The 25,719-nt window shown below is 37.7% G+C and overlaps 1 protein-coding gene and 1 long non-coding RNA gene across 2 annotated transcripts in view; one reads left to right on the top strand and one right to left on the bottom strand.

Annotated features, from left to right (window-relative positions):
* The window catches only part of zbtb26 (zinc finger and BTB domain containing 26), a 1,115,122-nt gene that overhangs the window by 735,230 nt on the left and 354,173 nt on the right, over positions 1 to 25,719 (top strand). The gene's annotated exons all lie outside the window — the stretch shown is intronic.
* On the bottom strand, positions 11,145 to 13,153 carry LOC103469630 (uncharacterized). Its single transcript, XR_534373.2, has 3 exons — positions 12,895 to 13,153; positions 12,314 to 12,414; positions 11,145 to 11,526 (listed from the first exon to the last, which is right to left on the bottom strand). It is a non-coding gene; the product is annotated as an uncharacterized LOC103469630 (long non-coding RNA).

Genomic DNA, 25,719 nt, shown 5'->3' with positions numbered 1-25,719 from the left:
CTGCAGGTAGGTATGAGAAGAAACACACGAGATGGTCAGAGAGCATGTAGGCAATACAACTTGGCTGCCACCAGGGGAAGTTGTTGCCTTCAGCAATGCCAATTTTGAGCAGCAGAACAACTTAATAATTCCAGCGTATCATCACAGTATGGTACAACATCGTTAAGTCTGGATGATCTGGGTCTAAAGCATAGATGCCGATGATTATATTTTCTGCATGTTCCACAAATTATGTGGGAAAACAAGTGGGACAGATTAGTGCAGACTGCTGACATTAACAAACATTAAAACAAAAATATGATCAGCAATTTGGGTTTCTGCAACCGAGGTGGCTGTGTTCACTGGTACAACAGACTGAACTGGAAGCCGTCTACAAGAAAGGACAGAGCAGACTTGACCAAAAGGAAGCTCTTGTCTCATTTTGTGCAGCAGGTGGCGCCAAGCTGTCATAATAAAATACGCTCCTTTGGGAGTGAGAGGGACAGTTAACTGTACCGTCACAGAATGGCTAATATAAACTCTGGATTATGACTCCCTGCAGCGCAGTTTCCCAATCCGTGAATTTCAAATGAGCAGATAATGAAGCTTTAAATCCAGACAGCGTCAGAGGGAGTTTGAACGCTGGATGAAGGGAGAACCTGCAGGGCGGTTCTATGTTCTGGAACAGGCCAGTCTGCTGCGCTGCTGTTTCCTCCAGGAGCTCAGCCTCTGCTCTGAGGACAGATTTAAAAACTCATATTTCACATCAGATTTACAAAATACCAGGTGTTAAAAATAAACATCGAGCCCTCTCAGAGTAATTCAGTAACAATGACTTTACCTCTGTGCGATTTTGTTGTGTTGTTAYTTTAAAATGAAAGGGGTGAACGCTGCAAACCCAAGGCAACATGTTGGTCTTTAACAATTAATACTTTGTTATTAAAATTTTGTTCCAAAATATTACTTAAACTGCACATTCTGGTTTGAAAAAAATGATAATTGTTCCTGACTGGGATGCAGTAGWAGGTTCCCAATAACTCCACTCGTGTCCCAGAAGGCAATGCAGAGGAAATGTAAAGAGGACCACCCACTAGCTCTGTGGAAGTCTGGTGTTTCTGCAGTTCCTGCAGCTGGGAAGGACTGCAGGAATACAGGAGGAGAGCCCATTAAAAATAATCGGCAGGCCATACTTGTCCCACTGCTGTTAAATGAAGAACATCTTAGATTCTGCTTCATATTATTCAATAAAATTCAACTTCAGTATATTTAATTTAAGCTGTTTTCTGAGGGATTTGTTGGGCTTTAAAAAAGTGGACAGATATGAAGATTAACATCCTAATGTAATTTTTWTACTTTAACTTGATTACAGGAGTAGTTTATAGATCAGACAGCACAACAAAAGTAATGCCATTATCAAAATTAAACCTTTGAGCTAATTGATTCTAGTTCTGTCGTGTTTCTGTATTTATTGTTCATAATTTTGTAAATATGTTTTGTGTAATTCTTCAGTTATGCGACTGCCTCAGATGAGGTTCCTGATGACATGTTTAATATCAAATGTTTATTTTTACTTGATTTCTTCACTTGCTTGCAAAGCCTTGATTTCCTCCATTTTCCATATTACCAARAGAGACATACATATTGCAGCTTTCTGTCAAATGTAGAGCAGATTAATGAATGAATGCTACATTTTAATATCTAGAACCATTTACTAATCAGTTGTTACAGGAAGCAATATTCACAGGATAAATACACTGACCAGGATCACCTTTCCTTTTCTCTGAACACATGGTTACTCCTGGGAAGGCTTCCCTTGTGAAGTTCTACATGCGTCTCCTTTCTTTCTCAAGAGTATCAAATAAAATCACATTTTATTTGTATAGCACAATCCAACAAGGCATTTCAAAGTGCTTTACACAATAAACGCACAAAAAACGCAAAGTCATGTATTTTTTGGTGTTTTTATTATTTTTTTGCTTCTTTATGTAAATATTTCCAACATGATGAACAACACAATGAACAGTCCTGCACAGAAGTCTAGTAAGAACCAGTCATATCTATTTTCCTTACAAGCAGCTAGACTTGTAAGGAATCATTTAAAGTGCTCATTAATGATACTTTTCCATGCAGTCATCTGAATGTTCTTCAAAGATTTGGGGTTTTCTTAATGGTATTCTTAGATTTTCTTTAAATTTAGCCTTCACTTATACAGATATCCCCACTGAGATCCAACATCTCATTTACAAGAGATATGTTTTGCCAANTAGCTCTGTGGAAGTCTGGTGTTTCTGCAGTTCCTGCAGCTGGGAAGGACTGCAGGAATACAGGAGGAGAGCCCATTAAAAATAATCGGCAGGCCATACTTGTCCCACTGCTGTTAAATGAAGAACATCTTAGATTCTGCTTCATATTATTCAATAAAATTCAACTTCAGTATATTTAATTTAAGCTGTTTTCTGAGGGATTTGTTGGGCTTTAAAAAAGTGGACAGATATGAAGATTAACATCCTAATGTAATTTTTWTACTTTAACTTGATTACAGGAGTAGTTTATAGATCAGACAGCACAACAAAAGTAATGCCATTATCAAAATTAAACCTTTGAGCTAATTGATTCTAGTTCTGTCGTGTTTCTGTATTTATTGTTCATAATTTTGTAAATATGTTTTGTGTAATTCTTCAGTTATGCGACTGCCTCAGATGAGGTTCCTGATGACATGTTTAATATCAAATGTTTATTTTTACTTGATTTCTTCACTTGCTTGCAAAGCCTTGATTTCCTCCATTTTCCATATTACCAARAGAGACATACATATTGCAGCTTTCTGTCAAATGTAGAGCAGATTAATGAATGAATGCTACATTTTAATATCTAGAACCATTTACTAATCAGTTGTTACAGGAAGCAATATTCACAGGATAAATACACTGACCAGGATCACCTTTCCTTTTCTCTGAACACATGGTTACTCCTGGGAAGGCTTCCCTTGTGAAGTTCTACATGCGTCTCCTTTCTTTCTCAAGAGTATCAAATAAAATCACATTTTATTTGTATAGCACAATCCAACAAGGCATTTCAAAGTGCTTTACACAATAAACGCACAAAAAACGCAAAGTCATGTATTTTTTGGTGTTTTTATTATTTTTTTGCTTCTTTATGTAAATATTTCCAACATGATGAACAACACAATGAACAGTCCTGCACAGAAGTCTAGTAAGAACCAGTCATATCTATTTTCCTTACAAGCAGCTAGACTTGTAAGGAATCATTTAAAGTGCTCATTAATGATACTTTTCCATGCAGTCATCTGAATGTTCTTCAAAGATTTGGGGTTTTCTTAATGGTATTCTTAGATTTTCTTTAAATTTAGCCTTCACTTACACAGATTTCCCCACTGAGATCCAACATCTCATTTACAAGAGATATGTTTTGCCAAAAAAAAGAAATGAAGTAAATTAAAAATTCTGCCAAGTCCATGTACTGCCAGGGTTCTTTATTAGTGTTAGGATTGTAACTTCAGGCAGAACACAGTTTTGGCCTGCAAGACTTTAGCACTTTCCTGGATTGGCCTTCTGCTACTGTCCACTTTCTGTAGACGTTTCCAGACATKACATCTTTTCTTCTGCTTGTCTACTGTCCCAACTTTTAAACACACTCAGCACAGTATTCTGTCATAAGATACATGGTCTGGTAGGAAAAAGCAGGAACAATTCAAACATCATGCAATTCAAATTAATATKTAAATCCAGTCAGGTTCAGCTGGTCATAGAATCTAAATCATTAATCAAAGGCTGTCTAGAAAAGCAGCTGCTTGTTTTGAATCTTTTCTGATGCTGAACTGCTTAAGAACATCTCATGATGCTCCAAACCCACAGCTAGACTGCTGCTCTAAAGCTACTTAGTTTGCAACAGTTTTGTCAATCATCTTATCATCTTTCACTAATTAGGTATCTGAAGAGCTTTAATACATCATTTCAGCAGATAAGTTTCAGTTGCTCTACTGGAATGTGGAAAGCTCCTTTTTTTGAGTCATTTGGATTCATTTGTAGAATTTAGATAAACATGTGTAGGAGACAATAGTTTATGAAGATGAGATGGGAGGTAAACATTTTAGAATTTTTTCCCAGGTATTTACATCTGGGAATGTGATGACAGCACCAGAAGATCACAATATTTGATGCAGAAAAATACAGTTGAAGGAAAATAGTGTGTAGACTTGACCTGATGCTGCAACCAAACAACAAAGAGTCCACAAGAGCTAACGTAGGTTTTAGTCTGTAACATTCCATATTCTTTAAATGTTTTGGTGGTTACTTTTAGCTCTGAAACAACAAACACCTGTCAGTTACAAGTACCTCAGTATCTGTTCACTTTAAAGGTGTGAGGTTTCGTACAGAACCTGAGGTCTTCTAACATTTCCCACATCTAGAGGTGAATACCCGGAGAAAATAAACAGCTGAAATACTGACCTGTTGCTTTTTTTTTTTTTTTTAGGTCAAACCTAAACTGCTACTTCAAAAAAGGAAAAGTTCAAAAAGTTTAGAAAAACACTAGCACATTTATCACACCACAGCTCAGAATACAGGACAAACTTTCAACTTTAAGGTAAGCTTTATTGAAATAACAGTCCTGATGACAGAAGAGTTTTTCTAAAGGTGGCGAGCAGCAGGGTGCACYGACATGTTGGAAGCCAGGCTCAGTATCTGGTGCTGGGCGGGAAGCAGGCCAGGAGGACGGTCCCACTGATTGATGCCCTTTCATTATTGCACTGCTTGCTGCAGCTCCCACAGTAGTGCAACAGGGAAAGAGTGTCAGGCAGTGAATGTGCTGCAGCTCCGTGGGGTGACGCRGTGAAGCCTGCAGGGTCACACAGGCTCAGTGTAGCACTGATGTTTCTGCTGGGTTTCAGATCATTTAGGGTTTAGGGTAGTTTTGCTGAAGCCTTCGAGTCAGTGAATTCTAACAAGGCCTTTTTTAAGCTCTATGTGAACAACTTATGTTAACTTATGTTCAGGTTGAGCAAAGTTGGAGCAAAGGAAGAAGTTTTATAACAACTGCAGCTATTTTTATTACATGACTTGATTACAGAATAACTAACAAGCGCTGGTAGATATAAACAGAGCAGAGGGAAGCTCTGTTAAGTGGAATCATGGGCCCAGTGAGCCCACAGATAGAGGTTTCCATGTTTAAATTGATCCTGTTTTGAACCCAGCTGTTTCATCAGGGTAATGTGGTGAAACATAGGGTAAGGTTAGGGCTCTGGAACACTCTTCATACAGTCTTGTAAAAAGCATCAGGATACATTCAGCTGATGATTGTAACTGACATTAAAAAAAAATGATGATGATACAGAAACATCCCCAATCCTGCTTCCAAGTCAGTTTTTTCTCATGGCTATCATTTCATATCGGAAAACTGTTCAGTACCAAAACAATGATCCCAAGAAACAAATGATCCCAATTAAAGATGAGAATCAATGCCAAACTTGACATTTTGTGGAATGTTCTTCATTGAATGTAAATTACAAAAAACCTTTAGCAGTGTCTTATGTCTACAAGTGRAAAGCRTTCTAATGTTTTTTAGGTGTAGACATAACACAATTAATTCTACTGCTTCTAAAATTAAATGWRTGGATTACTCCTGCTATAATAATTTTGCGTATTACTATTTTGACAGTCACACATATATGAGACCACAGCTGAGAGTTACTGTATCTACTTTATAGTGAGAGCCAACTCTTTCATCTTCTCTCAAATCTTTTTAATTTTACAATCCATTTCTTTGAGTTACTGAAATTGGGAACAAATCTGGATTAAAATAAGTACCGTAGTGAGTTTTAAAASTCAAGGTGTTTTAAAACTTATTGMTAYTATTTTATGTTTTGCAGATGTAACACTGGCATAAGGCTGGAGAAAAAAGTTGAATAAAAAGGTTTTGAATGTAGACGTTTATAAACAGAACCGCTTATTACACAGCACATCACCCCATTTAGCTGCTCTGCTCTCCAAAGTTTAACACTGGGAGCCTAACAAGTTGACATTAGCTAGCTAATTAGCTATCTGCTCATGCAAACGTGCACTCTGCTGTTGAACACACCTGCTTAGCATGCCAACAGTACTTTCAGAATGAATTTCCTTAACGACCGGAATTGTTGGAGGTCCTTTAGTTTTTAAACCAGAATTTTCATAATTACCAACTTTCAGTCCTGTAAACAAGGGGATACAAGTGGAAGCACAACGAAACAAGTAAGGGAAGGACACCGTGGAGCAACACTCCAGTCACTGCAAAACTTTCTCTGGCATCTAAGACAGAGGGAGCCGTATGACAGTATTTGTGGTTTTGAAAGCGTAGCTTTTTGAAACCTGGTTAAAACCGACCCATGCCCACTGTAGTGGTTGCCGTACCTGTCAAGTCTCCCGTCTCCCGCTGGTAAATTACAGTACAGTAAATTACTGAACAGCTGTCCCAGCATGATCCTATATTAGTATTTTCCCGTAAAATTCCCCTATTACAGTAATTACGTCGCACAAAAGATAATTTATCTTTAGTATTTAGAGTATCAGGCTAAAAAAGCTCAAGTCAAACCGTATTTCCATCATTGGAGAAGAAGTGGAGGTGGTTGAGAAATATAAATACCGCTGTGTTCACCTGGACAACAGGCTGGACTGGAGATGCAACAGTGAGGCGTCTGTAACAGGGACAGAGCAGACTGTACTTCTTGAGGAAGCCAAGATCCTTCAAGGTTYGCAGCAAGATGCCGCAGATCTTCTATAAGTCTGTTGTTGAGAGTGTCATCTGTTCTGCCGTCATCTGTTGGGGCAGCAGCATCAGAGCCAGGGACAGGAACAGCCTGATAAAGAAGGCTGGTTCTGTTCTGGGGACGACTGTGGAACCTCTGGAGATGATTAAGCAAAGAAGTATTCTTCATAGGATCAAGAAAGTTATGGACAACCCTGACCATCCTCTTCATGAGACTGTTTTGGAAAGGCAGAACATCTTCAGAGGATTCTTCAGATTCAGTGCAGTACAGACTGCTGCAGGAGATATTTCCAGCTAACATCCATCACAATTTTCAATAACTYTTTCGAGAATCTAAATTGATGAGTTACAACATTTAATTTCCCTTTGAGATTAATAAAGTATTTCTGAATTTGCATTWATTTAAATTTGAGCGATATTACTTCCCACTGAAAGATTTTAAAGATAATTAAAAGCAGAATAACRATATTCTCCTCAAGTTCAAACTTAAAAATAAGTAAACAAATAAAGCCTGATTTCCTAATACAATCAAAGCTGCATAWAATCATATTTTTAGTAGGTTGTACCTTATTTCTAATTAAAGTATTTTAGAAAACATTTTTAATGCAAGACATAAATATGCCTCACCGGATTACGGGCTCCCTCTGAGAGACTGATGGTGTTTCCAGGTGAGATGCAGTTCAGGGTCAGGATTTAGTGAGCAAACATTACAAAGTTAGTTCACCTCTCAAACAGACCGGAGAGGCTTCAGTCAACTTYATTAGCAATAGTAGTTGATGCCTGACTTGACAATAAAGCTACAAGACAGCTTGTAGCACACTACACATTACAGCTGAGTGAGCTGAATGAAATGAGAAGTTTAGGTTCATCAACTGGGAGGCAAACCACAGGAGGAAGAGAGTCCCTCACAGTCAAGACCCTATAAGCAATATTGCACTACTCTGTTAGTGCTAGTGAAAGCAGAGGCAATACTGATAGGGTCTTGTCTGCAAGGTGATGTAGATGAGATGCACCTGTACCCAGAGATGAAAACTTTCATCCTGGCTTAAACAGGAGGTAGAGGAAGAAGGGCATAAACAGCAAACATAAAGAGTGTGGAACATCAGTGTGTAAGGAAGGGTTCAGTGAATGCGCATACGAAACCGAGGGGTTCGGTACCTCAAAAAAGGTTAAGAACCACTGGTCTAGATGCAATAGTGAAAGCACAGAAACCTGGCTTAACAAGCCAATCACAATGTAGATCTGAGTATTTCATGCAGTCACACTGCCACTCAGCAGCACTACAGTTAGTGTTGAATTTAAATTGATATAAATGGTTAACAAAAATAAGAAGCTTTTTACTATTACTATAAGTAGCCATCACTATTTAAAACATGCTGCAATCACAACAGGGGGTTTGTGAGAAACATTCAACTTTCCAGTCAGAATTCTAAATCAGAGAATTTCAGTTCTGCAGTGTCTGAATTATCTACTACACTATGCTGCTTCACCACTAGAACACAAGCTGATTTCTGTCATAAATTCAACAAATTCATAACATAAGCACCYATGTAAGATCTATTCTGTTCCCTGAAACCTTTCTAATGTCAGCTGGGTAGAAAAAATCATGAGATAAATAAACACAAGCAGTTCTGTCAGAGAAGTCTTAATAAAGTGTACATTATGAAATAAAAATGCCAGAAATTTGCCTCAACTTTTGACAAAACTGCGACAACATTCAGCCCTTTTCTTAGAAAAAGATACAGTAAGTGCTTTTATTGAAATAAATTAATACATTCAATGTCCCAGCGTATTATTTAATATTCATCATCATCACTGTAAAGTTCTGAGTAGTAACACTCTAGCACAAATAGGTTTGTTTTTTTTTGGACATGTTTGTCAATAATAGACAAAAAAGACATGYCKTTTTTGCATTTCTCACAAAAAGAGAAATACAAAAMAAGAGCATTTCTCTGATTTTGCCATATTGCGATGTGTGAATGAGTTTTGAGTAATGAAGTAAGAATGCTCAGCAAAAGCTGGTGTATTTTTATTTTTTAGAACCATGTGGCCTTAATATGATGAGCAATTCTGTGTTTTTGTTTAAAAAAAAAAAAAAAAAAAAAAAAAAACGGTTAAAATGTGTATTTCTACTGCTTGCTAAAAAGTGATCTAGACTACTTAATGTTTTTGTTGTGACTTTCTACATGTCCTCCAAAGGAGCAAATTTGGGTCAGATTCAGCACATTCTGTAGCAGTTTAAGAGTTGTTGTTTTTTTTACTATTTTTTAGCTCACTGTCCAAAGACAGCTATGAATAGTGCAAGAAAACGTGACAGATATAAAACACAACAACTTAATAAAATTATGGATTTATCATGCATCTAATTCTTCATTAAGAAACTGGTGTATTGGGAGGAAAAAATAAATACTTTTGTTTCTGTCAAAGTTTCAATAGATTGTAAGAATTTCTTTTTTCATCAACAGAAAACACTGAGCTTAAATCTCCTTATGCTCAGACCAAATATTCTTTCCTGAACTACACAGATTAAAGCTGAATGGGAGAAGGAAATGCCACCCAGATTACAGAGGAAATGTGCTTTTCCAAGAGAGAGTCCCAACATACAACAACAAACTCCAAAACATAAAGAAAATTTGCCTGTAATAACTAACAATTATTTTTAATAAGTGAATATTCTATTAAGTATTCTAACAATTGATTAATTAAAAGGAGGGGGAAAAATCTATATTCTGTGGATTTTTCATTTTTGACTTGAGCTTATTTTATTGCAAATTAGATACAAATTAAACAAATATTTCAATTATTTTTTAAAGAAAAAAAACATTTTATTGCCTAAGATGCAATAACAGCATTCCTTTAGTGAATGCTGGATCATTTGTAGAAATGGAAACATCTGCAGCTAAAAAAATATTTCTAACATCAACATGTGAAAAGATCAGTCATTCTGCTTTACATAACATTAATACAGATTATTTTTCTGACTAAATGATTAATAATTTGATCACAAAATGTGCTTATTAGGAGATTTGGAGATTTTTTTATTATTTTTTTTTTTTTACTAAATGTAATCTAGGTTAACCTAAAACTGCCAACTGAGGTGTTCTGGGTAGAAAATACAGACAAAGAAGGTTTTTTAACTTAAATGCAAAATGTTCATATCGTTACACTTTTGGATTAATTACTCCCCTGAGTTTGTTGGGGTTTTTCCAGCAAATGGCCTCTTTTTAAATCTGCATACTTGAGTTAATTATTCAATTTCTAAATTAGTTGACAGTCATTTCAGTAATCGATTCATCACGATTAMTGCAATTAATCTGATCGTTTCAGCTGTACTCCTGAATAAAAAATCCAAACAATCTGGTTCACAAGTTCTATTGTTTCAGCATTTTAAGTCTCAGAGGTGATCAAACCACATCTATTCTTGATATGTTTTCAATGAAAATTAGTCAATAAAGAAAACTTTATTAGATATACAAAATAAAATCAAGGTTTGAAGGATGTCAAAATTAATGCAAAATTATAACATGGCACAAAATTAAGCTTCTTCCACATAGTACTTTTTGGAAATTGTAAAAGAGACAAGTAAAATGCAGAGTGAAAGGTAGTTTATGTTACATCAGATAACAAAATTTAAGACTCAGAGATTCAAAGTAACTCATGGCCTGNGTTACACTTTTGGATTAATTACTCCCCTGAGTTTGTTGGGGTTTTTCCAGCAAATGGCCTCTTTTTAAATCTGCATACTTGAGTTAATTATTCAATTTCTAAATTAGTTGACAGTCATTTCAGTAATCGATTCATCACGATTAMTGCAATTAATCTGATCGTTTCAGCTGTACTCCTGAATAAAAAATCCAAACAATCTGGTTCACAAGTTCTATTGTTTCAGCATTTTAAGTCTCAGAGGTGATCAAACCACATCTATTCTTGATATGTTTTCAATGAAAATTAGTCAATAAAGAAAACTTTATTAGATATACAAAATAAAATCAAGGTTTGAAGGATGTCAAAATTAATGCAAAATTATAACATGGCACAAAATTAAGCTTCTTCCACATAGTACTTTTTGGAAATTGTAAAAGAGACAAGTAAAATGCAGAGTGAAAGGTAGTTTATGTTACATCAGATAACAAAATTTAAGACTCAGAGATTCAAAGTAACTCATGGCCTGCTCTGGTGTTTGTTTGTCTGGTTCTTCTGTTTTATCTCCTGTGGCTTGCTGGCTACGTTCCCCCTTTTATTTGCATTTATTTCAGTTTTTGCATGTATTTTAGTTTTTACGTACGTACATACGTACATACGTACATACATACATACATACATACATACATACATACATACATACATACATACATACATACATACATACATACATACATACATACATACATACATACAGTTGTAGATGACAATTATATTATTGTTATTACTGATTTATTCTATTAATTAACATCATGATTAATCAATGTCAGCTAAAAAAACATTTCTGATTAACATTTTTTGATTAACTACTTAAAATTATTATATGCAATATAAGAAAGTTAATGCAACCAAGCAATTTAATTATATTTTTGTAAATGCTAAATAAATATTTTATTTCTTAAAGTTCAATAACAGCATTCCCTTAGTGAACGCTTGATCATTTGTAGCAAAGGATGCATCTGCAAATAAAATGTAGTTCATATCTATATCATTGTGTGTTTTATGTTGGTTTGCAGGTGATCCGAGATCAGCACTCTTCACACCTACCTCTGCAGCTGAGGATGATGTTGCAATCACAGCCAATCACTATGGAGACACAGTGGAAGCAGACATATTAGCCCAGGTCCCTATAGACTGCACTTCAAACTGACCTGTCTGCTCTGGTATCTACCTGCCCACACAGCATCAGGCGAGCTAACACATGCTATGCAACCCAACTCTCCTGCTCATTCTCCACACAACCTAGTGGAACAGCGCATGGCAATGTACTGCAGGCTGGGGGGTGGGCCAATTACTGTTGAAGCACCCATTAAGTCTTGTTTTAACTAACATTCAAACGTCTAAAGCCTCCAACTGCTTTTTGTATTGCTTGGATCATACTTTMAACAATTTAGGTTTTTCTTGACATCTGAACAGATTTATGAATGATTATGCTTTCTTAAAATGGATATTAAATGAAAGAGGATGCACCTTGACTCAGAGACTTTCATAGTTTACAACTAGCAATTTGTTTTCAGCAAAAATGTAAAGATTTCAATGCACTTTTATGTATTTGATTKTGAGTGTGTGCTAAACTCAGCAATCTAAACACCGTGGAGAAAGAAAGGAAGATACCATGCCACTTGTTCCAACATTKTTTCCATCCAACACACAACAAACAGAAAATTCCACATCCACTTGCAAAACAGTGTGGCTAAATCTGGCAGTGTAGCCTCCAGTGCACGCACAAACACACAAGCAAATAAAGCAATGCAGGACGATGAGCCCTAACCTCCTAGCTCCCTCCCTTTCCTCTCTCAGAGCAGCCCTGCCCTCCACATTCCTCACAAGGAGCCCCATCCCCCTTACGACCTGTCCCAAATAGGAAACTTACCCCATTTTTCCCACCCACGCGGTGACTTCTTCAAGCCTACACACTCAAATTATGCTTTGAAAAGTCGACTGAAAGACGGGGTGAGGGGTTCCGGGGGAGGTCTGCAGGAGTACACRCACACATGTACATACACACACAGAATTATAATGGACTGCAGCATTCATCTGTATGCTCACATGTTCATCTACACAGAACACATGCACATGCTCTATTCTATAAAGCATGTTTGAAATTAAATAYAAAATCACAGCTGAAAGTTTGCAATCATAGCAAAACTATTAATTAATGCAATTTATTTTCTGTAAAAGATCTGGTTAGTTTTTTGCTTTGTGGCTAAATGAGAATACAAACACTTGAGTTGTCAAAGGCCATTGTATTCTTGCTTTTTGAATTGTATGGTTATGACAGCAATTTGTTTTATTACAAAAGTAGCGGAATCCAGATTCTAAACCTTAAAATTATCTCCTATTTTTACAATCATTACACATTTATTGTGTTATAAATAAATAAACAATTTTCACAAACAAAATACTGAAGTTAAACTTATGTCTAAAACAAAGTGCTATAATTCAGTCACTTACTTCTGATCCAATCCGAAGAGTAAAACCTGGCCACTAAATATCCGATCAGAAAATCCAAATTAAATCCGACCCAGCTTCGAACTGATTTTACACTGTGGGCCAACATGTAGCAACACATTACACCGCCTTAAAAAATGTGCAAGAAGTTGAGTAAGTTGACCTCAGAGCTTGTTACTTAATGTGACACGTGGTCTGCAATGCAAACCTGTGTAGTTCTGTGAACAAAATGTTCTTTTTTTTAGGAGGCGTGGTCCAGGAGGCCTATATCTCCCGGGGTAAAATACAGCCTGATAATGGAACACGGCTGAATAGAAAAGCCACATACTCTTCCTGTCTGAACAACCTATGAGTGGAACCCGAGCTGTGGCTCAGAGATTCTAAATAAAATGTCCAAAATAAAGAATATGTCACCATGCCACTGTCATTGTATTAGATACATTATTGTGTTGTAAATATGAAAATTAACATTTTAATTCCAAATATAGATTTTCTTAATAACCTTACAACYATCAGTAAATTCACAGTCCAACTTCAGTTCACTAAAATATGTTAATCTCAAAGAAATTTAAATTAAGAGAACATAAAACAAATATTCTACATTTATTTATCCTTTCTCTCCACAAATAGCCCAATAAAATGGCTCCAGTTTAGTGGATGGAGCTACACTGTAAAAACCAGAAAACTTTCTTCTTATCAGTTTGTTTTAATTTTCAACAATCTGTGTGGTCCGGCTGCTGTAGTGCAGGACAAAGGCCAAATGCTATGACAATACTATTGCACTGCTTTAGCGCATGGTACAGTAGTGCAACATTGTCAAAGCAGCTGACCTCTGCATGCTGGGACACACAGACACTTGCAAAAACAAGAGTAGCTGTACCACACACACACACACCTTGCTCTTTGAATACACAACAGTCAACCACAAAATAAAGCGTCCAACAATTGTCCAATCATTCCAACTCAGTAGCAATTCTGCACCGTTTTATTTCTGTGTAAAAAAATAATTTGAAGTTTACAGCAGGAAGGGCCAAGACGGCAGTGTGTGTCAGCCAATGCCCTTTTAATATTGCACTGCTCGTGTGATTTCACAGTAGTACAACAGAAAAAGGGCTTTGAACTACATGGTCTCTATTCAGTGCATCAAACTCTCACAGGAACACCAGCATGCAACACCTCACCTCCATCAATATGTTGTAGACAGTGGTGGGGGCTGCAGCAAGCCTCCTCGCAGCTATCATGATTAACATGTTGCAAGCAGACAAGCAGCCGTGAAACAACCAAAACAGGCTTAAAAAGCCTACTGTGTGCTTCTAGTGTTAAATGCACAGGCCCCAAAAAGAGCATAAAATCTATGCAAATGGGGAGGGTGCTGTTACGCTCTGCATGGTATCATTTCTACACAATAAGAGAATATTACAAGACAATGTATCTATGGATTTGTTCCAGTCGGCGTTAAACTGCAGGGAAACAGGCATGGAACCAAACAGACAGGCGAAGCTCTTCCTATAGACTGCAGCAGTAACTGAGCTCTGCTGGGAGGAAACGAGGGAGGAGAAAACATATATAGGGCAAAGAGCACATTCCGAGATACAATACCAGAGACTTTCATTTAATACCTACTATTCCTGTCCCTTTAGCCAAAGTGGCAACGTGAAACCCTCCTCTTTTAGGAAACCGTGGTGTGGGGGAGTGGGCGCAGAGGAGAGGGGGCCGATAAGGGGGCGGCGGGGGCTTTGTTATTTCCAATGTCAGTAGCCGTTTCCAATCAGCTGCAGAATTCATTTTCCTGCCAGGACCCTCATAATCCAGCCATGCAGTGGCAGCAAAAAAACAAAAACAAAAAAAAAACAAGTTCCGACCACAGGCAGCGACCAGACTCCATGTCGTCCAATGCACAACAGGCTAGGCTACAAACGCTACATGGAAACCAGGAGATATGGGATCTCTTCCCCGATAGGACAGCAGGGTTACACGGTTGCTTCACCGACGCTGCTGCCTCTTCTTCTTCGTGCTTTCCTGTCCCAACAGATCGAGCCCGACACGCTGCAGCCACGCTCAGAGCTCACATTCCTGCACTTCCATCCGCAACTCAAACAAACACAAGGGCATGTGGCTCCGGGCCACATCCACAACGGAGCMCAGCTGAACTGAGCATTTCTTCTAAGACCCTCTTTTCCACATAAACATGCTAACATTGCACAGCCTCGTTTTCCACTCTGCAACAGCAAATAGCAGCTCAGAACTCTGTGGACTTCTATGAAATGATAGAAGCTAAATGTTGACATGTTTTATAAAAGCGTGTCCTGTAAGGAGCAAATTCTGAACAGAGAATTGTGTAATTATTAAGTTATAAAAGCTTTAATAACTAGCTTATTAAAGATATATATTGGCTAATTAAGAAACATTTTTCTAGGGGGTCAGGGGTCTTTTGTGTAACCCTGGATCCTACTTTAATACCTGCAAAAGTGGTGGACCTTAACATTAAGTTAGGTTTGACAGAAGAAAGAAAGAAAGAAAGAAAGAAAGAAAGAAAGAAAGAAAGAAAGAAAGAAAGAAAGAAAGAAAGAAAGAAAGAAAGAAAGAAAGAAAGAAAACTTGCCTGTCACCTACTTGTCAATCACTACCTTTGTCAACATGCTCTCTCGCACGCTTTTACTTCAATCTCACTCAAATCAATGCGCGCGCACACAATATCAGCTCCACAGTTGTGAGCAGCAACTGCTCCTAAAATCTCCGCCGTGGTCAGTCAGACCCACCAGCACCCACGCTGTGCGCGAGCTGCATGCCATCTCCTCCCCCCATAGCGGCCAGCGGTTCTGCTTAGCGATACCTGGCGCTGGCAGGGCCGGTCCGTAGCCTCCAGCTCACCCAGCACAGGCTCAGCGGAGCTCTGCTGGTGGGTTCAGCGGACAGTTGCAGCCCGCCCTCACCGCCTTCTTCTCGCACAGCCGTCCTAACAGTCCGCCACAGCGACTCCTGGTCGGGGGAAACGTTGTTTCGTTCACTGGCAACCCTACGGCCTCCCAGCTTTGGACTCCATCTTTGACTAGTTGACATTCAGCTCTTGCCGAGACAAATTCCTTATTTGAATACCAGTTTGCCATTGGTTCAATTTACCTCTTCTGTCTGCTCTCATTGGTAGAAAATTTATCCCATCACCTCCATGATTGGTCGAATACGAAAAGGGGCGGTCATTGTATAGTTAAATTTTAACAATGAACACAAATTCTCCTTTCCATTCACAATTTTATCATTACCCGCCTTTGAGGAGCTGCTTGCTCTTCTAGCTTTTCAAGGGAACGAATATATAAACATAAGACAGCAACATATGTCTCCGCTGTAGCTGTGTTATCAACTGCAGAGGAAATGGCAGAAGAAACATCTCCATATGTGATCTGCTGAGATGCAGTGGAGATCATTCACGATACCAGCAGTTCACAGCACAGAAATTAGCCTACTTACAGGAGTCAACGATTTCCACGGAGCAGGAAATCAAGCCTGACTGGGAAAGTCATTGTTGTTGACGTGGGAAAAGTTCTATTAGAGGAGGCCAAAGGTGATCCATATGTCGCGCTGATTGGGTGGGACGGAGCAGTAGTGTGTGCAGAGGATGGGGTGGGAAAAGGTTAAAGGCGGCGAGCCTCTTTGGAGGTGAAGTGGTGGACGCTCGGAAGAGGGCAGCGGCCTGTGAAATCTGACATTCCTGACCAAGGGAGCTGAAATAATGGCATTGTCCGGCGGGAAAGACCCGCCTCCACAGCAGTGGGCTGAGGTGCATGCTGCAGGTTTAACGCCGGATAGAGTGTCTGTGGAATCAATTTCTTTTTTCTGGAGATGTGACAAAATGTTTTTATTTATAATTTTATAAATAAAAACATCTTTTTATTTATAAAATTGTTTATTTTACTTCTGGATTTTTTTAAAAGTGCACCTTGATATGTAGCAGAGAAAGAGCTAACAGAGTGTGAATGAAAAAGTTGCTTTTCCTTGTTCTTGTCAACAAAGTCTGCTGGATTTGATTTAAATGCCTCGTGCCCCATCCCCCAGCTCCAATGAGCGGTAGCTACAGTACATTTTATTATCAAGGAGTCAAACACTAATTTGACATAAAAAGAAAAAAAAAACAATTAAAAGACTAGAAAATGCCAGAGAAAACCGAACTTGGACGGACTGGAAGGTTGAGAGATCTCTCTTGTTCAGTCTTCTTTCCTTTCTTGCTCTACCCTCACTTTTGAGCAGAAACCTGACTGCCATGACGTGCTTTAGATGCTATGTTAGGCACGCGCGTTCATGTGCGCTCCTGCTCATGAGAACCGTGCGCGAGCACAAAGCGGCGGTGCTGAAGTGGGGCCGCAGGAAGCTCTATGCCCATATATAGTAGTGACGGCTGACTGATTACGTTGCAGCCGCATGTGACATGAGGCTGCAGCAGAGACAGAAACTCTGTTCATCCGCCCGGCTTCGCTGCCTTATTTCATTTTCAATTAGCCATTATTATTTTTAGTTTAAATTTAACTCTTAAGATGTCAGATCATCTTTAACCAAGAGATTAAGCTTGCTACTGAAAAACCTGTTGAATCTTTAAATTTGTTTAATTCTGCCTTCTGGCGGGTGCACATATATTTCAAACCTAACCACATTCATTTCTGGGACCCCTCTCCCTTCTAAGAGTGACTGAAGAGTGCTGCTTAGTTTTGGTCGTTTATTGAACTTTCGGAAACAATAGCAGCTGCAGTACAGAAAAATAAAAAGGATAAATAATCTAGAAAAACTGACAAAAAACAATTCAAAAACACTTGAATTCTTATTTTTTCTGGCTTTGTGTCTGCTTTACGCTACACAGAGATCTGTTACCAAAACAACCAAGTGATAACAAATCCACTAGCTGACAGAGCAAAGATTCAATCCTGACATTCAAGTATCAGGATTCAACACCAAACATGCAAACATTTCCTACACAAAGAACAGAACAATTAGTCTGTCACAGTTTTAAGTTGTTAGGTTTGATGTTTATTTGTGATTAAATAAGCAAATAAGCTACTAGTAAATGAGCTAGTAGCAGTAGAAGAGTTTGAGCGGAGTGCAGCAGAACCTCAGTCAGATGCTCCATTATTTGTTAGAGGTTTTATTTGAGGAGGCAAGACATTTGTTTGAGGGGGCATTGCCCCATCTTGCCCCATCATGTAGCTGGCCAGGATTATTACAGTCGTTTGACCAGGTATTGTAAATGTCCCTACATGTAGCTTAGAAAATGACAGCATCATCTGGACAGCCCCCATTGTTTAAATGCTTGGTTACCTTAGTACTTCAAACTTAATGTATTTGAAGAAAACACATAAAAAAAAAATGTAATTCTCCAAGTTCCTCTCAATATTCTTGACTTTACTTATAGAAATAATTTTGATAAATTTTATTTTAGTATAACTTTACATGTTAGTTTTAGTAATAACAAATCCTTCAGGCCTAAGTCTAAACTGTTGATGGTTTTCCCTCCAATTGGTTGGTTCCTTGATATTTTAAAACTGAATCATATTTATGGTCTGATATGTTGAAGCCTATTAGTGTCAGCATATCAGATGGTGACACTAAAAGATCAGTATCTTTTTATCTCTGAGAGTAGACCTTTTAGTGCACATTTTGCAACACACAGCAGAGGGAAGCACCGAGTTTAATAGTGTTTTAGCTCCTCGCCTTTGACGCAATGCAAAGTTATGTAAGCTTCATTCATTCATTCATTCATTCATTCATTCATTCATTCATTCATTCATTCATTCATTCATTCATTCATTCATTCATTCATCTCTGAGCAGTCAAGTTATCACAGGTTTACTTTAAAAGCAGGAGGTGGGTGATTTAGATCCTCGGACCACAGGAAGTGAAATGATGGTGTCAAGCAGCTACACTATACATGACAGAAACTGCTGCAGCACAAGATTCAGGAATAGAACTGGTCAGTTTCAGTAGCAGCGTTTGGTTTTGGTCCGGCATAAGTTCAGAATAATGTTATAGGGTGTTCAGCAGTAGCTCCCAAACTTCTTTGCAGTTTGACTGGAGAGTCCAAAAGTTTCTTTGAATTCTGAGGCATGTCAGAAATGTGACCACTCCTCTTTTTCTGCCAGGATTATCAACCCACTCACAATTAAAATCTCTGAAGTGACCAGTCCCCTGAAATGAGTGTGTTGTGTTATTTTAGTTATTCATTCTTTGTGAGTGTTTGTGTGTATATGAACATTCATCTGATCTAAATCAGAATGTACCTTTTTAAGATGACAATAATACTATTAACTGTGGTGGTAAGGTGCTGGTAAAAGAGATCAGCATAAGTTAAATAAGTTAGACATTCCTCAAAGTCACACAATGATTGAAATCTTTCTTCTATCAATGTTTTTCAGTGATTTCTTCTATCAATGTTTTTCAGTGATTTTCTTTTCAGATGAAAGTCAGATTAAAACACATTAGCAACATTTCAATGAACAGTCAACTTCAGTCACAGGTGGATCTGTTGCTTGAGCAAACTATACTGAACAAAAATATAAACGCCTCATGTCAAATATTGTTGCCATGTGGAGTTAACAACTGTAAATGAGCATTTACTGACATTTTATTGTACAAAAGTAATATTTCTCTTGATTTGTGTATAATTTTCAATCCAACTTGCTGTCAGTGAGCATTACTCAATGAGTTTTGGGGTTTTTTATTCAGTGCATGGGTGGGGCATGTCCAGTGGGTGATCAGACAAAATGAGCAGCAGCTGGAGAATCCTTGGACTGGGGACAATAAAAGGCCACCCACAATATCAAATTTTATCACAAGTCATAATGCCTCAGATGCTGCAAGTTAAACTTTAAAAAATGTAGCGAAGATTCAGGGTTTGCTAGGGTCCATGAACCTACAACTAGGTTTAGGTTTTAGGTTTACCTAACCTGGGTGCTTTGTTTACTACTTTTGGTAAAGTTTTTGTCCTGCTCCAACAAAATCCTGAGTTCAAATCCAAGCCAGAGCTTTTCTGGATATACTGAAGTTTGTGTTATTTCACTGTGAAGTCCCAGTTTTGCCCTCTGTCCAGAGTGTTGAATAGATTTAGTTATTCAAAATGTCTTTTGTTTGAGTTGGTGGGTTGGTGTCTGTCTCCTGCGGTCATTGCGCATGAGACAGGGGACACCTGGACAGGTTGGCAGTTCATCACTGGGCAACACAGAGACACACAGGACAAACAAACGTGCACAAACACACACACGCATGCACACACACCAAGCAGTTAAACTAGCAGTCATGTTTTAGGATTGTGGTAAGAAGCAGGAGTACCCAGAAAATCTCATGCATTCATGGAATATTTCAATGTTATTAATCTGAAATTTTTACTATTGTGTTGTAAAGAAATATACAGCTATATGGCTGTGACTTGGTATCAGTCTAGCTTCTGCACTGAAAAAAGAATCCTAGAATGGAATTGGTTCTCCTAAACTTTTGTATGCATTCATGCTGCTCTAGCTTTGCTAAAAGTTGTTTTTAGAGTCTGAGAAGCAATTTTCCAGTTTAAGAAACCTCTGAATATGTGGGGCACCATTTTTATCCAAGATGCTAGAAATCTGTCTATCTTTCTCTGAATTAGACAAGCCTCTTATATTCTTCTTTTAAGGGGAGAATCATTGTCTAGGGCTGCAAACATTGAAGTTATAACAGTATCAAAAAATATTTAATTTATGATGCGGTAGAAATAATGTTGCTCTTCTCTTCTGTAATGTTGCTTTATTCTGAAGAAAACTACTTGAAGCAGTTTCAGTCTTGTTTAATAAAGATCTACCAAAATGAATAATTCTCTTAGAGGAGGTGAAGTCAGTTGATTAAACTCAAACGTTATTAAAAATGGCTAGACATGGTCATTAGAAAATACTATTATTTGCTTGTGTTCCACTCTGACATCTATAATATCACTAAGTTGTAACCCAGATTTTTGCACTAAAATCAAGATCAAGAATATGAAGGGATCGGTGTTAAATGAATGCTTTAACGAAAGCATTTTATCCCTGAGCCAGCATTAAATGACCTGCTGGCTCAAATAAAAAACTAAAGCAGAAAAGGTTTATGTGTTTTGTAATTTTTGTAAATCTAATGCCATAAGACACAACTCCTGTTCAAGGTATGTGAAGATTTTGAAAGTTTTTATCGAACTGATCAAATTAATCTATGTGTTTATAACTGATCACATCATTAACTAACAAAACGTTTTGCAAAAGATAACTTATGTTAACTAATAGGAAGTTTAATCACATTAGTTACCCAATAAAATTAAAAATTGTGTCATAGGAAAATCTTTTTGATAAAAACATAATTTTATTTTATTAATCCACAACTTTTTTATTGAGATTGAAAAGCTTATTTAGTTTTTTCCTCCAGTCAAGCAGGTTTCTAACCCAGACTTTTAATGTCACTGTTCTAAAACATGTTTCTGTTGCATTTCTGTGAAACCTGCATGGTGGGAAGTATGGTAGTTGGTTGCTACTTTTGTTTTTAGCTGAAAAAGAGGGAGGAAACCTGAGGTCCCGGTGTCTTATGCCCCTTTCGACTGGTTCTACTTCAGCAGCCCTGCTCTACTCAACCCGCCCTGGTTCCACTCTACTTCAAAGTGAAAGACCCGGTGTCCTGTTCGGCTCTACAGCAGGGTGACGCCTCCTGGCGATGGGGGTTAGCGCCCCACCTCCGGGTGCCATGTGCTGTGCTTTGCTACTATGCGACCTAACGTGAGTTGCTGTTTTTCCGAGACAAAATGAGAAGAAAGAGCAGAGCAATTTTTTATAGCCTGGGAGGAATGCAAATGGGGGCTGCACTGTGGTGCAGTTGGTAGAGCTGTTGCCTTGCAGCATGAAGGTTCTGGGTTCGATTCCCGTACCCGGTCTTTCTGCATGGAGTTTGCATGTTCTCCCTGTGCATGGTGGGTTTTCTCCAGGTACTCCGGTTTCCTCCCACAGTCCAAAAACATGACTGTCAGGTGTGAGTGTGTGTGCATGGTTGTGTGTCCTGTGTGTCTCTGTGTTGCCCTGCGACAGACTGGTTACCTGTCCAGGGTGACCCCGCCTCTCGCCCGGAACGTTAGCTGGAGATGGGCACCAGCAACCCTCCCGACCCCACTAAGGGACAAGGGTGAAAGAAAATGGATGGATGGAATGCAAATGTGGCGAGGAGGACAGCTGATCTCCACCCTGCAGCTAGAGGAAAACAGGTGGCCCAGACATTGCAGGGTAAGCTAACAATGACTACTATAAAACTTGTAATACAGTGCCGAATATACATGCGCTAATTTTATCCAGGGTGTTGCAAATAACTTGTAGCGTCAGAATTGTCCATGTTGTCACCGCACGTTCTTAATATATTACAATGTGTTTTCAGATATTGGTAAAGTGCCGCTGCAGATCACCGTGGTTCGTCCTGTAGCCTGAGTTAATGTCTCATCAGTGTCCGTCTTCCTGACTGCCAGTCGGTGTTTACCTTCAGGATGTCCAGAGACCTTCACCTTTCTGGTGCTGGGCTCACATGAGCTCATAAAACATTTCTAATTAAAAAGAAAAAATGTGGCTGATGTTCTTACAGAGTTGAAGTGCATTAACAACCTATATGTTGTTTTTAACTTCTTAATATGTTAATTATGATTCATCTGACGTTCAAGTTATACTGAAAACAAATGAAGTTGTATTCCTTCTAACCTGAGTTGTCCTAGTTTTAATCAAACCTTCAATGTTTTCCCATTTTAGTCACTAAGAATTGATTGGGAGCTTAAATATTTAAACTCATAATATTGTCACTAATTAAGGTTACACGTTTTGGACACATTTTCTCACTTCTCACTGAAGATTCTCCAGGAAGACAGCTGAATTATGGATAGAATTATGTTGTACAAAGTAGAAATTAACAAACATGACTTGTCTTTTGGGTTCTTGTTAATAGCAACTCTGTCAAAATGTTTGGTTTGCTGAATAATGTGTTCCTGACCTGCAGTTTTGTATATTATTCAGATTATTAATCTTATATATATAACATAATGTTATTTTCATTCTGTCTAAAGTTAGGGTTTTAAGAGTGCTGCTTTCCTCTAAAAGACTTTTTACAATTTTGGACTTTTCAGAGTCGCTTAAATCTCTTTTTTGACCCATTTTGCCTGAGGAAAAGAAGCTGCCCAATAATTATGCACACCTTGATGTAGAGTGTTGATCTCATTAGGCCCCACCCTCACTTATTAAACAAATATACATGAGCTGATATGCTTATATTCAATAAGCAGTCAGGTTTATACAGCTTGGAGTTGGAAAATATGCACAAAATGATGATATGGTCAAAACTAAAACTTGCATAATAGTTGTGCACAGCGTGGAACAGAATAGAATAGAATAGAATAGAATAGAATAGAATAGAATAGAATAGAATAGAATAGAACAGAATAGAATAGAATAGAATAGAATAGAATAGAATAGAATAGAATAGAATAGGTTTTTTGTGTCCCTTTGCAGGGAAATTCACTTTGTAATAGGAAAGTATTGTATCAAACATTTTAGGACACAAAACAGCACATAAATAAAATAAATATACAAATGAGTAAGAAACACCAACAGTCATATAAGATGACTAAACACAAAACACCAGATCTAAATATTCCCAATTGGCAGAGTAAGAAAAAGAAAACATAAATAATAGATTTTGCAACAGTGTGCATTGCAGCAAACTAACAACATGTTAAGTTTTTTTTTATTATGAAGGTATATTTGAAATATTGTACATTTTTGGAAGCACTGTTATAATATGGTACATTTTTTTAAACTTAGTTGTTACAAAGCACAATTTTTACTTTAGAGAGTCATAAGCCCATAAACATGAGTTCCGAATGAAAAGAAAATCAGTTACTGCAGAAAGGACTATTTTATATCAATTCCACTGTTTTTTACTGTTCAAAATAAGAATAAAAACATTTCAGGACAACTTGGATTATGAGCATTCTGTTTTACTGACATGTTGTGAAAGTGGAACGTATTCTGTGTTCTTTGGTCTGCTAGTAGCTGAAGCTGCATCAGACTTTGAGCCAAGCTGCGCCTCAGGTGTTTCATGGTCTAAGCAGAAAACTCTTTTTTAAACTACAGTCACATGTTCAATTACAAAGCTGCTCCACATGAAATTGGATCACAATTCAAAGGATTTTATCAGCAAATGTGAGTAAAAACCACTGTTTTCCTAGCAAAGTATCAACAAATCTATTTATTATAACCTATAATAAACAAATTGCTTCTTAAGGACTCTTTATTAAGGGAGCAACTTTATGCTATACTGTGGTCAAGCAAAGAAAGCAGAAGAATATAGTTAATTTAATTTATTCTTAAATTATGCTGAAGAAAACTGAAAAAGTAAATTGTCCATTGTGAATTCTTGGACATTTTTAGCCTATCTGAATTTAATCTCATTTTATTTGTATTCATTCATATCTCTTCTGGTTAATGGGAAGGTCTTAAATAATGGAGGAAGAGGCGAGGGGGGTGTGGGCTGGTGTGTGTGTGGGGGGAGGAGAGGTAGACAGCGACCCTCTGGAATGCTGAGGGGAAAGGTTGGAGGGCAGATGGGGGAGAGGGGTTGACTCTCAGAGGGCGGAACCTAATTTAATTTATACAAGATGCGTTCAGGTTGTTGGACCTAGTTAGATTGCATCAGTTTTCAGACCAATCGCTCACCCGCCTGAATCTCTATAAATGTATTATTATTATTATTATTATTATTATTATTATTATTATTATTATTATTATTATTATTATTATTATTATTATTATTATTATTATTATTGTTGTTGTTGTTGTTGTTGTTGTTGTTGCTGTTGTTAAAATAATAATTAAAACAATGGTGTACATTGCTGTAGCAGATTTTTTTATTTTTATTTGTTTGTTTTTTTACAGCAGAAACAAAAAAAGAAGGCATTTTATGTTCATAATGCTAATAAACTGATGCTTTTGGTCACCTTCCTTATAGTAACTGCCCGAGTACTAAATGGTTATTCTGCCTACTAGACATAAAGTAAACACTGCTATACTAATACGTTTGAGGAATGCACTAAAGTTCTAACCAAATCCTAATGTATTTGTTTAATTTACGATTTTATTAATATTTCCGATAGGCGGAGTGTTCCTTGAATGCAACATTAAAGTATGAGGAGCGAGCAGCAAAATCGGATCAGTGCGCCGACTTATAGGAGCTTGGTAAAGCGTGTGCCGCATAGGGACTAGTTTCCCGGTGGAGTGAGACGTTGAATTGAATCGACGTCGACGCACTTGTTTGAAAAAGGCTATCCGCATTACTACACACACTTCCCTGTGTCAAACCTCTGAGTTGAACTACCCAAGCAGTACATTGCTTGTTATTGATACATTCATTTATTGCTACTAGCAGCAGAGCCATGCACCGACACGGCGGAGTTAAAGCCGGGGATAGAACCATACATGTTGGGAGGAGCTGAGCGCTGACCACACTTTACATCACCTACAGTCTCACTTAATCCCACACAAGCTAACTAATGAAGCTGAGAGGATTACCACCATGGATAAAAGTTAAAAGCGTGGAGGTAAAAAAAATAAAAATAAAAAAAATAAAAAAAAATAAAAAACTCTTTCACAACGGGGTTGAAGGTCACAGTGCGTGACTGCGTCATTTCTAACGAATTCCACAGTCCCTGAGTTTCATCTGAATTTTTTTGTAATATTTTCTCCTGTTAGGCCTGCTCCTTTTACCCTGGATGGGTAAATAAAAACGTGTCTGCCTTCTTGGATTCTCTAATAACAAAACTACTTTTACTGTGTA

The sequence above is a fragment of the Poecilia reticulata genome, linkage group LG9 (genome assembly GCF_000633615.1).
Source record: "Poecilia reticulata strain Guanapo linkage group LG9, Guppy_female_1.0+MT, whole genome shotgun sequence".
In the NCBI taxonomy this organism is placed as follows: Eukaryota; Metazoa; Chordata; class Actinopteri; order Cyprinodontiformes; family Poeciliidae; genus Poecilia; species Poecilia reticulata.
The sequence above is the reverse complement of the archived record's forward strand: the minus strand, read 5'-3'. Positions and strand labels throughout refer to the sequence as shown.